Source organism: Gavia stellata, unplaced genomic scaffold (assembly GCF_030936135.1).
Source record: "Gavia stellata isolate bGavSte3 unplaced genomic scaffold, bGavSte3.hap2 HAP2_SCAFFOLD_44, whole genome shotgun sequence".
NCBI lineage: Eukaryota > Metazoa > Chordata > Aves > Gaviiformes > Gaviidae > Gavia > Gavia stellata.
In genome coordinates, this window is record NW_026777121.1 from 1,062,851 (window position 1) to 1,073,344 (window position 10,494).

The 10,494-nt window shown below is 44.8% G+C and overlaps 1 long non-coding RNA gene across 1 annotated transcript; it reads right to left on the reverse strand.

The window, feature by feature from the left end:
- Window positions 1-1,481: 1,481 nt before the first annotated feature.
- LOC132321743 (uncharacterized) lies at window positions 1,482-4,993 on the reverse strand. The gene is made up of 3 exons (XR_009484870.1): window positions 4,834-4,993; window positions 4,366-4,454; window positions 1,482-1,809 (listed from the first exon to the last, which is right to left on the reverse strand). It is a non-coding gene; the product is annotated as an uncharacterized LOC132321743 (long non-coding RNA).
- Window positions 4,994-10,494: the final 5,501 nt, after the last annotated feature.

The window sequence follows — 10,494 nt, forward strand, 5'->3', positions numbered from 1 at the left end:
CGAAGATGCACAGTTCAATTTTACTGCCCCCAGTGTGCATTAGAACCGGTACATAAATTTTTGTGGTACTAAGTGGGGCTTTGTGTTAAGTGCCTACTAGAGATGCACTGTGGGTTTTTCCCTCTATGGAAAACACTTATGCCAAGCTTTGTTTGTTCAATAGATCTTATTTATCTCAGTGGGTTAGCTTCCTCTGCTTACAGCTTTTTCTAATTCTCTTCGCCAGCAAAATGGAACTAATTTTTTTCCAAAGTATCTAACTGTAAGTACCACATCAACTGAATTGCATTTATTTTTTGAAGATCTTTGGGAGTATAGTATAGTACCAATATTTATTTTTTGAACGTGAGAGGAATTCTAAGAAGTCTTAAGTAATTTTTTTTTTTTGCGTGTAAAATACGTTGCCGTGTTCTGGGCTAAATTAATGTAATGTTGATTAGATGATGCCCATATAATCCTTTTGTTTCCATTACTGTTCTGCTTATCTGACACACTCAGAAAATTAGTACTATTTGTACTGTAGTAGAATATTGTGTATGCAGGTTTTCTGGTACCGTTGAGTTGCTGCTATGAAAGCTCACACATGAAAAGGCAAGCAGTCCCAGTACTAATAAGAAAACTGTATGACTGTGTGAGTTTTGGAATGTAACAAATGTATGAAGGGCAACACATAAAGAACTGTAAAACAGTGTTAAGTGTGTGTTTGTATGTACAAATGTGGGCATAGATCATTCAGCGGTGGTATTTAAGTTGACGTATGTTCTCAACTCACACTTTAGTTACCTAGCAGTTTTGTCCAATAGAATTAATTTGTAAACACTGCCAGAATATTTTCTAGCTGGTTTGTAATTTTTTAAGAGTTTTTTTAGATGTGGATGTGTAAATAAAATTGCAGTATTTAAAGTTTTTGTCTTGTGGAAGAGGAAAGTTAAAAGCTGCGTGAGCGTGAAAATTTGCGAGACAAAGGGGCACTTCTGCGGGGGAAGAGAAAACAAAGACTTAACGCAGACCATCTCTTTTTGTAGAAATTAAACAGTTGCCCCAATGTGCGGGGCCAAAATACTAATCTAATTTAGCTTTGCATTGTATGCTAGTTTAAAAAAAACCCTCTGTAAAATACTGTAAAAAAAAAAACAACAACCAAAAAAAGCTTTTATGGTGAGTTTTGTAAGTAGATTTATTAAAGTATGACCTGTTCCCTAGCTGTGATCTCACCACTTCAAATGGATGTAATTTGAATAAATTTTGTATGGTAATGAATCAATAAAAAGGATTTTTTAAAGAGTTTAGATTTGTATACAGCTCTTTATTCTTACTCTTGGTGCCTATCATGCTGCTTCTTGGAACCCAGCTGGTACTATTTTCATTATCAGTGCTCACACTCCTTTGACACCAGGAATGTTTCAATCCCTTTTTTTTATTATGCTAACAAGAAGTTCAGCATTTTTTTTAAGCCAGAGTGAAACAAGAATAAAAGACACGTGGAAAGAGACATAGTAGGAGATCCAGAGGTTGGGATAACACAGGTTTATTTTTATTTATCCCCCCACATGAATTATGAACAGACTTCTTGCAAACTTCATAGAAATTGGGTTATTCTAGGATTAAATGACATGAAAGCGATTGTTGAGGAACTCTTAACCTTCCTACTGATAATTCTCCAGAAGTCTCCTAATAGGAGCCTTGAAAAGAACGAGTTCTGGTTACCTGAGTCATCTCCAGCAGTCTCTTGCACCAGACATGCATTTACAAACTTGTACTCCCTTTCTGGTCTTGGTGCTGCCACCATTCTAGATGCATGGCCATCAACTAGTAAAAGAAAAAAAAAACTATCAGGATAATAAAATCACAGTAATATGGTTGTTTGCTTAAATGTTACGCTTCTGAGCAAGTTGTATCTGTCTTGCATCTTCTACGCACACAAGGAGAAGGCTACTATTTCAGCCCTTTATGCACTTGTCCCTACTCTGACTTCTGCACCCAGCAGTACCGAAAGGAAGGTTAGAGAAGATCCTCTGTTCTTCTACATTTCCAATAAAGAGTAACGGAGGGCTAGAGGACTGTGCTCTCCCTTTGAAGCAGAGACAGCAATAAATGTCCTCTTTCTGTCCTGGCTGTCATAGCTCCCTGGCCTGTTTGCAGTTTCTCTGTTCCACAGCTGCCATAAGCACTTCTTTATTCGCCCTTAGAATCTGCTACTGATTGCCACTTCTCCTGTCGTTTTCTCTCTGCTTTCTGTAGCTGCTTTGTAAACTTGGGATGTGCTGAGTTGCAGGAGGAAAAAACCAGCCCGTTCAACTACTTAGTTCTGCTCCCCTGAGCTAGCGCAGTGTACCTCAACATTATTCAGCGTACAAATATTACTTTCAGGGAGGCTTTATTGGGGCCCGTATGCGCTGCATTCCTTGGCTGCCAGCAGATGGAAAGGAATTCTGAGAAATCGGGCAAAACTGGCCTGAATGATAGGCAGCTACATGCTCCTTTACACACAGGAGAGGAGTTTAAAAAAAAAAAAGGGGGGGGGGGGGGGGGGGGGGCGGTGTTCCTGCCCTTGAACCTACAGTGAGAACTTGTCCACCTACAAATGACAGACACCATCACTTTCTATTCTTTTTTGACTTATACCTGAAAGAGTCAGTTACACCACTGTCTTGATGCAGACATGGACATTTTTGTTGTAGAAAGAAAGTACGAAAGATATGTAGGGTACTTTTTCTGGCATGAGACATTGCTACATGTTTAGAAGCACCAAATTTAGCAGTATACGCTGATTTTTTCCTGTGTGTAACACAGCTAATGCACCATGCCATTGGTGTTCCTGGAGCCAACAATTCTCAAGGTTAAGTGAACCAAGAGCAGCTATAGCAAAGTCATGGAGTGGTAGTAACTAAAGCATAAACAAATAGAATTCATCTCCCCATTTTCCTTTCCTTGCTGAGGCAAAAGCTGCCTGGATATTACTCTACAGCTGAGCAAAGATCAACAGAATGCTTTGCCTTTGTTACGTTCAGGAGCTTCTTTACCCACTTCTTTCTTTCTAAAACTTGACAGGGAGAAAGTGGCACAGCTAACAGAAAAAAACGGGTTGCTCTCAATTCTGAAGGGCGCTGAATGGTGCTGACAAACGACCAGCCAAATTCTCCTAAATTGCAGGAATAGAAGAAGGAATCCAGTTTCTTCTATCTTGGAATCAGGACTCTCCTAAGAGGAATCTTAGGATTCCCCATTTTTTTCCTGCATGCCTTCCCACTTACTTTTCCACCCAGAACTGCATGTTAGTTATCTGAGAAGAAGGTTGTCATGGAAAAATTGGGCCCTCACTTCCCTGGCTGTTTCCCTTCCCTAAGGATAGTGGCTGAGATGCTCTAAAACAACTAAGGATGTTCTCTTCTACTAACCATGAGCTAAAACTGAGGTTTGTATTTTATTTTCCTAGTAGTTTTTGTATTTTCCAACTCCTGCAAAAACCTGGAATGACTTCAAACGGTGTCTCCGAGCCTACCACCCCTCTTCAGCAGGAAGTACGGTATGCCGGCAACTTGGAAAGCATGTATTCTAAAGCTCTTCTTTGGACATTCAAGGAACTGGAGCATGTATATTGCCCGTCTATAGAAGGCCAGTACTGGAACTGGTATTGCCAGCTGCTGTCTCTTCAAGAGCAGTTTTCCCAGGTGGGTACAGAGAAGCTTTCTTCCTGCGGTCGAGAGATGGTAGGGAATCATCTGCTTCCCTTGCTACCTGCTGCACTACCAGCAGTCTGTGTGCAGCTTGATGTATTACGAATATGCTACAAAGCAATTCAGATTTGTGAGCTTCAAAAGCACTTAAAGGGTGTCTTCCATGTTGTGGCCACATCCTAGGACTGAATAGGACTGTGCTGGCACAAGGGCTGCTTGATATTATGAATTCTTGGCAGCGGGACAAAGTAAGGACTCCGCCGGATCATGCTGAAACTGATCAGCACGGCCTGTTTATGTCACTAAGCATGGGACTCACAGGTTATTCCTGCCTGGGAGCTGCTCTTGGAGCTCACTGCCTCCCCTTCACGAGTGGTGTTTTGTCAGTCTCGGCCATCGGGAGATTTTTGGATATGTCTAGCAGGCTATCTGTGCTTTGCTTTTTTCAGTCAACCATAAAACAGCACTGATGTCAGCCCAGTTTTGTTTAACCAGAGCGGTAACACTTGGCTAGTCGAGATAACTGGGGGGTAGTGCAGTGCCGTGCTCCCAGAACAGAGAAGTTTAAGTCAAGGACTGCATATGAAATACCTAGAAAACTGAAAAGGAGAAGGAAGGGACTCGCTAACCTTATCAGGAAGCAGTTATAATACTGATTGTCGTTACTGACATACCAAGGACTACTTACCCCGTACTATGAAGGAGGCTGTCTAGAGCAGATCAATGCGGCTACTGATTTTAAGATGTCTTCCTCCATTTTCTTCTGGGCTAAAAATGCTGCAAAAATAATGAATTACACATCACTCGGTCTCACTGAGAGTACCTCTGGAAAGTACTTGTGTGCTTAAACAAAGACCAATCACAAAGGCAAAGGTATCTTAAGCTGTAAGGACGACTCTATCATGAGGCCAGGGTGATATTAATAGTGCTCAGTCCTGCCTAGAATGATTTGTTCTTAAAGATTGATTTAAATTAAGTACTTGTTACTTTCTGTCCCAGTTTTTCCTCTTCAAATCTCTGTTACTTTGTTCTCATTGTTATCCCTTTTTTGCCTGTGAACATTGTCAGGTCAGTGTGACATAAAGTGAGACCCAGTTTTGAAGAAAAAGGAGAGGGAGGGGAAGCGATATCACAGGTAGAAGTTGCCAAGTTTTACCTGCTGGCACACCGATAGGCCTAGCATGGAATACGCTCAGGGCGTTCATTCACTCTTCCTCCAGTTCGAGGGAGACCATCCTCTGCTATCTGGAGAATAGAATCATGATTCCAAAGGCTCCTTCTAAAGAGAGAAACTTCATGTTTGAAACACAATTACAAGAAATGGTGATTTTTACACCCCAAAGCAGGCTACCCCAAAATAAAATAAATATGTTAAAGAGGCAGTATCAATAATCTTTTTAGGTTAACTGTGCATATAAAAAAAAAGCAATAGCATTATGCTTGCCCTCTAGAACACGCTGATCAAGAAGGAAGCAGTACATTTAACAATCTGTCTGCTGGCTTTACCCATCCACAGCCAGACTCATGGCTTCCAAAACATTAATCAGAAAAGTTGCTACTAGCCCTATATTGGCGGGAAACAATGCCAGAAACTTTAGCCATCTAATATTAAATACTTGGACCAACAACTTCCAAACTTGTTACAGAAAATCGTAACCAAGAAAACTCTCCAAACCAAATGATAGTTTAGAAAGCCGACATTGGTTTATTGCAGCGCTGGGTGCATGGGGGATCGTTCCTCCTAGAATGCACACCCAGTTGAAATCATGACAGGTATTTAAACAGTTAACAAAGTTAGTTACGCCTCCTGGTCCCACCCTTTAGCTAACTAGTGGTTAGGATCTTTCTTACTGCATCTTAAGGATACAGTTCTCTTTGAATGCACTACCCATGCCCAGAGAGTAGGGGGCTTATTTGGGTTGGGGGCTTTTCTAGCTCAGAGGGGTGGTTTTTAGCATTTAATGAGGTAGGTCAGCCTTAGGGCGCCCATTTGGGGCATTTCACTGACTTTGCTGTTTGGCCAAGTCTCAAGTTTGTGTATCAGCCATTATCAGGAGACCCAGAGGCTGTATCAGGTGCTCGATCTCCGTATACTTTTGTCTCCAGGTAGACACCGTTAACATAACCCGATAGAGCTAATGGCCACAGCCAGCCTGTTTCCAGGAAAACGAATGCATATTTCAGTTTGTGTGAGGCAGCATCGTCTTAACTCATCTGTACAAAGTTTGCACAAAGGGGTCTGTTTTTGTATGCTCACTAATTTGTTTAAGTCTTTGGTATCAAACTGACTGAACAGAAAAGCTGCTACCAGCATTGTATTTTGAGGAAATGAGCGATTAAAAAGAAAAGGGCTGTGGGCATGGCAGGCATCAATAGCTCGTCATTACGCGGAAACTTCCGAATCCAAGTGCTTTAACTGGCTTTTACTGCCGGACCTAGTTTTCACTCAAAACGGAGGTGAGTCTCCAAGGATGCGGAGAAACGAAGCGCGGAGGACGCGTGGCCTTGGCGCTCGGCAGATGCCCCGGCGCCGGTGATCTGCGCTGCAAACCCAGCCACGGCGCAGCGCCGGAGGACACCCCATGGCAGCGCCGGAGGACACCCCCTCTCCAGCTCCACGACTTCCCCTTCCCCCTCGCCACAGCTGACGCTCCCAGCACGGCGGCCCGGCGCCGCGGCCACGGGAGCAGCCGTGAGGGCTCCTACGGCCCTAGCGCCCGCCGCGCCCTCCCCCGCCCCGCTCCGGCCAGGCCTCAGCTCTGCTCTTCCCCCACGTACGGCACTCCACCGGCGAAAGGAGCGGGAGCGCCGGCCCGGCGGACAAACCCCTCGGCGGTCGCGCAGCGGGACGGGCAGGCCCGCGCTGCCGCGCCGCTGCCGCTGCCCACCCCGCCGGGCGGCGCAGCCGCGCTCCTCTCTCGCGAGGCTGCGTCCCAGAGCGCGTGCACCGGTTTGGCCGCTGCCGACCGCCGTCGCGGCGCTGCTGCGCGCGCGCGGGGGCTTGAGGCGGGGCGCGGCGGGCCGCGATGGCGGAGCCCTGCTGAGGGCGTGCGGGGCCCGGCGGGGTGAGAGCCGGGGCTCGCCGTGGAGGCCCCTTCCCCTTCCCCACTCCCTCCCCCCACTCTCTCCCCCCTCTCCCTCCCCCCACTCCCTCCCCCCACTCTCTCCCCCCTCTCCCTCCCCCCACTCTCTCCCCCCTCTCCCTCCCCCCTCTCCCTCCCCCCTCTCCCTTCCCCCACTCTCTCCCCCCTCTCCCTCCCCCCTCTCCCTCCCCCCTCTCCCCCCCCCCACTCTCTCCCCCCTCTCCCTCCCCCCACTCCCTCCCCCGCTCCTTCTCCCCACCCCCCCCCGCGCGATGCTCCCGTCCTCTGCGGGGCCTCCTCTGGGCTGCGCGTTAAAGCCGGGGGGGGGTGGCCCCTTTGGCGGGAGCCTCCAGAGGTTCTGGCGGCCGGGTTGCTGCCCGGGGGTCGGGTGCCGTCAGCGAGTCAGCGTGTGTACCCGGTCTGAAGGAGGTCAGAGTGAGCAAGAAACGCGTTTCTGCAAAGGGGGCATGAATGCTTGTTGGACAAGAACACGAACTCATGGTTCTCTGTCCGCTAGTTCTGCTCGTTCCTGCCATGGCTTTGTGTTCTTTTTTTTCCCCAGGATTATTCTCCAAGAGGATTTAGACCTTGCTTCAGAAGGTATGACTTTTCTTTTGGCTGTATTCGTTCTTTTGGGGGCCACGGAAATAAACTAAGCTGCTTTGTTTTGCAGCTGCTCCATTATAGCAGGTATTTTTCTGGAAGAGAGAAAAAACAACAAATCAAAACCTTTTTTCCTTCCCTGTATTGAGTAGATAACTTTACCTATTTGTACATACTGTTAGTGGTATAAAGTATATAATCATATTTTGATGTAAAAAATCAGAATATTTACAACAGTATAAAGTGGTGTAAGAGATGTCACCTCACCCCCCCACCCCCCCCCCCCAGTATTCTTTATTGCTAGACTTTCCACAGCTTTTTATTTTTGTTCATCCTTTGTGGCATTTTTAGCGATCCTGGGATTTTGATCTAGAAGAATGCTAAACGCTTCTATATCTTTGTCAGATGCATCCTCTTTGTGACATCATCATATTCCTTTTTAAGTTAAATGTTATAAAAGTTATATGAAGTTCAATTTTGAAGTGTACTTTGCAAGATTGACTGAAGGACTCACACCGGGGGAAAATGCACAGGTGTTTAACTTCTTATGTCCTTGAGTAATTCAGTTGTGTACAAAATACTTTGAGGTGTTGCCAGTAGCCTGAGATTTCTGTTCCTGAAATCTGGTTTTAAAGAAATTAAAGCCTTGTTTCTTTTGTTCTTCACTGCCAGTTAGGAAAGTGTTGTGTTTTCCCTGTAAACTGTGTGAAATGCCCCTGTGTGATTTCCTTAGTAAACTGTTGAGACATGTACAAAACCAAGTTTCCAATGCTAAATCAGACATTATTCTGATGAAGAATTACACACAGCACAGTGTGAGGCGTGTAATTAATGCATAGCTTTGTTTTGTTTTTCACAGGCTCCTTTAGTAAATAACTTTTTTTTCCTTTCCTGAAAACCGATCTGGATCTTGAGATCTGCTGGGAGCTATAGATGCGTGTATATTTACTTTCTTGTGGAAAATATAAATAGATTGTAATGATTTTCTCGTGTATTATATGAGCCAGATGGTAATTGGCTATTTGATGTTAGCTAGGTGTAGTTGTTTAACACCTTGTACCTGAGGACAGGAATTTTTCTTTTGCTGTCCTAATGGATGAAGTAATTCAAATGAAAGTCCTGTGGGATCAGGAATTCTAGGAATAGTTTGGTTTCTTTTCAAAAGGACTATGAAGACATTGAAATACTGTGCACCTGTTTTCAGCACACAAATAAAAGAGCCAGAACAACCTCTGAAGGAGGCGCTTGAATGCTGTGTCTTTCATTCTTCTGTGATGTGAGTGGAAGCATATCTATCGCATAACATGAACTCAGTATTCCACTGTGCTGCCTGACATGGTTAAGAATACTTGTATCTTGGATATGTCACGTCAGAGGAGCTGCAGGGTTTTTGAGTTAGAGGATGGCAAGGTACAGATTATTAAAAAAAAATTAAAAAACTCTCTCTGGTTTGTGGCTTTCTCCCTGGCTGTGTTTGAGATCTCGGGGGAAGAGGGCCTCAGGAAATATCTCTGGGTAGTTGATTGTTTTTATGTGCTCACCTTCCCTCATCTGTATGATCTATCGCAGGTATATGTAGAAATACATCTGACTTTTCTTTATGAGAACATATGCAGTAGATACTAGGCCTTGGCTTTGTATTCAAATGCTTGCTAATACCAGTCTTCTCTAATGCTTCTTGAAGATGCCTGCTGCCTGTGAACCAGTGCTTGAAGCTATTGAAGACACTGTGTCAGCAGAAGATTTGAAGCCACGTGATCGGCAGTTTGTAAGAAAGAATGTTTTTCCAAAAGTGCGACAACGCAATTCACAAAAAAATACTCGGGCAGACGATGATCCCCCAAGTGACAGGTAAATTCTTCCATCAACCCTATCTTGTTGCTTTGCTCGTATCTTGTGTGCACTGTCAGCTTCTAAAAATAAGGTGGAAGTTCTCATTGTCTCATAGTGTAAAATTTGAATACAAGATAAAAATGAGTAAAATAGTGTTGATAAAATGTAGTGATAATGAACAATAAATCCTGGGCAGATTTCTTGCCCTAGACAAACTTTCTCTAGAAATCAGTTATGACTGAGATATTGATTAATGGAGTAATCAGACTGGAAAAATGGTTCCTGTTACTTCAGCTTGTATGTGTAAAACATTTCTGAAAAATTGTCTGCTTCGCCTTAATTACCTAAATAGAAGCTGAGCTCTTCAAAATGCAGTCCTGGAGTAGCCTTGTGCCATCTGGAATGAGAAATAAGAATAAAATTCTGAGAATCACGAAAGGATTGAGGCTGGAGGGGACCTCTGGAGGTCATCTTCTCCAAACCCCCTGCTTCAGCAGGGCCACCTACAGCCAGGTGGCCAGGACCGTGCCTAGCTAGTTTTTGAATAGCTCTAAAGAGGGAGATTCCACCACCTCCTTGGGCAACCTGTGCCAGCGCTCAGTCAGCCTCACAGTCAAAAAGTGTTTCGTGATGTTCAGAGGGACCCTGTGTTTCAGTTTGTGCCCGTTGCCTCCTGGCCTGTCACTGGGCACCGCTGAAAAGAGCCTGTGTCTGTCCTCTTTGGACCCTCCCTTCAGGTATTTAATATCCATTGATGAGCTTCCCCCGAGCCTTTCTCTTGCAGGCTGAACAGTGCCAGCTCTCTCAGCCTCTCCTCTTAGGAGAGATGCTCCAGTCCCTTAACCATCTTCATGGCCCTTTGTTGGACTGTCTCCAGTATGTCCATCTCTCTCTTGTGGGTGCATCCCATCAGGGCCCAGGGACTTAGGTATGTCCAGTTTGCTGAAGTATTCCCTGACCTGCCCCTCTTCCACCAAGGGTACATCTTCCTTGCTTCAGTCTTTCCAGCTGGTTTCTGGAACCTGGGATTTCCAAAGGCTGTACTTGTTGTTTGTACATCCTCCTGCAAGTGATACAGTGAGACTTCTTTTGAACTTACTGTTTTATTTCAGTGGAAATCGTATGCAATAACTATGGAACGTATCTTTTGTGTTTTTCCTTCTTGTGATTCCCCTAGGAGCCGAATCAACTTTCTGCTGCAGTGGAATTGATCAAAGTATAAATGAACTCAGTTATCGATTCTAGTTTCTACTGCATTTCAGAGATCTGGATTTTGGTTGGTGCCACCCCCTGCTCCT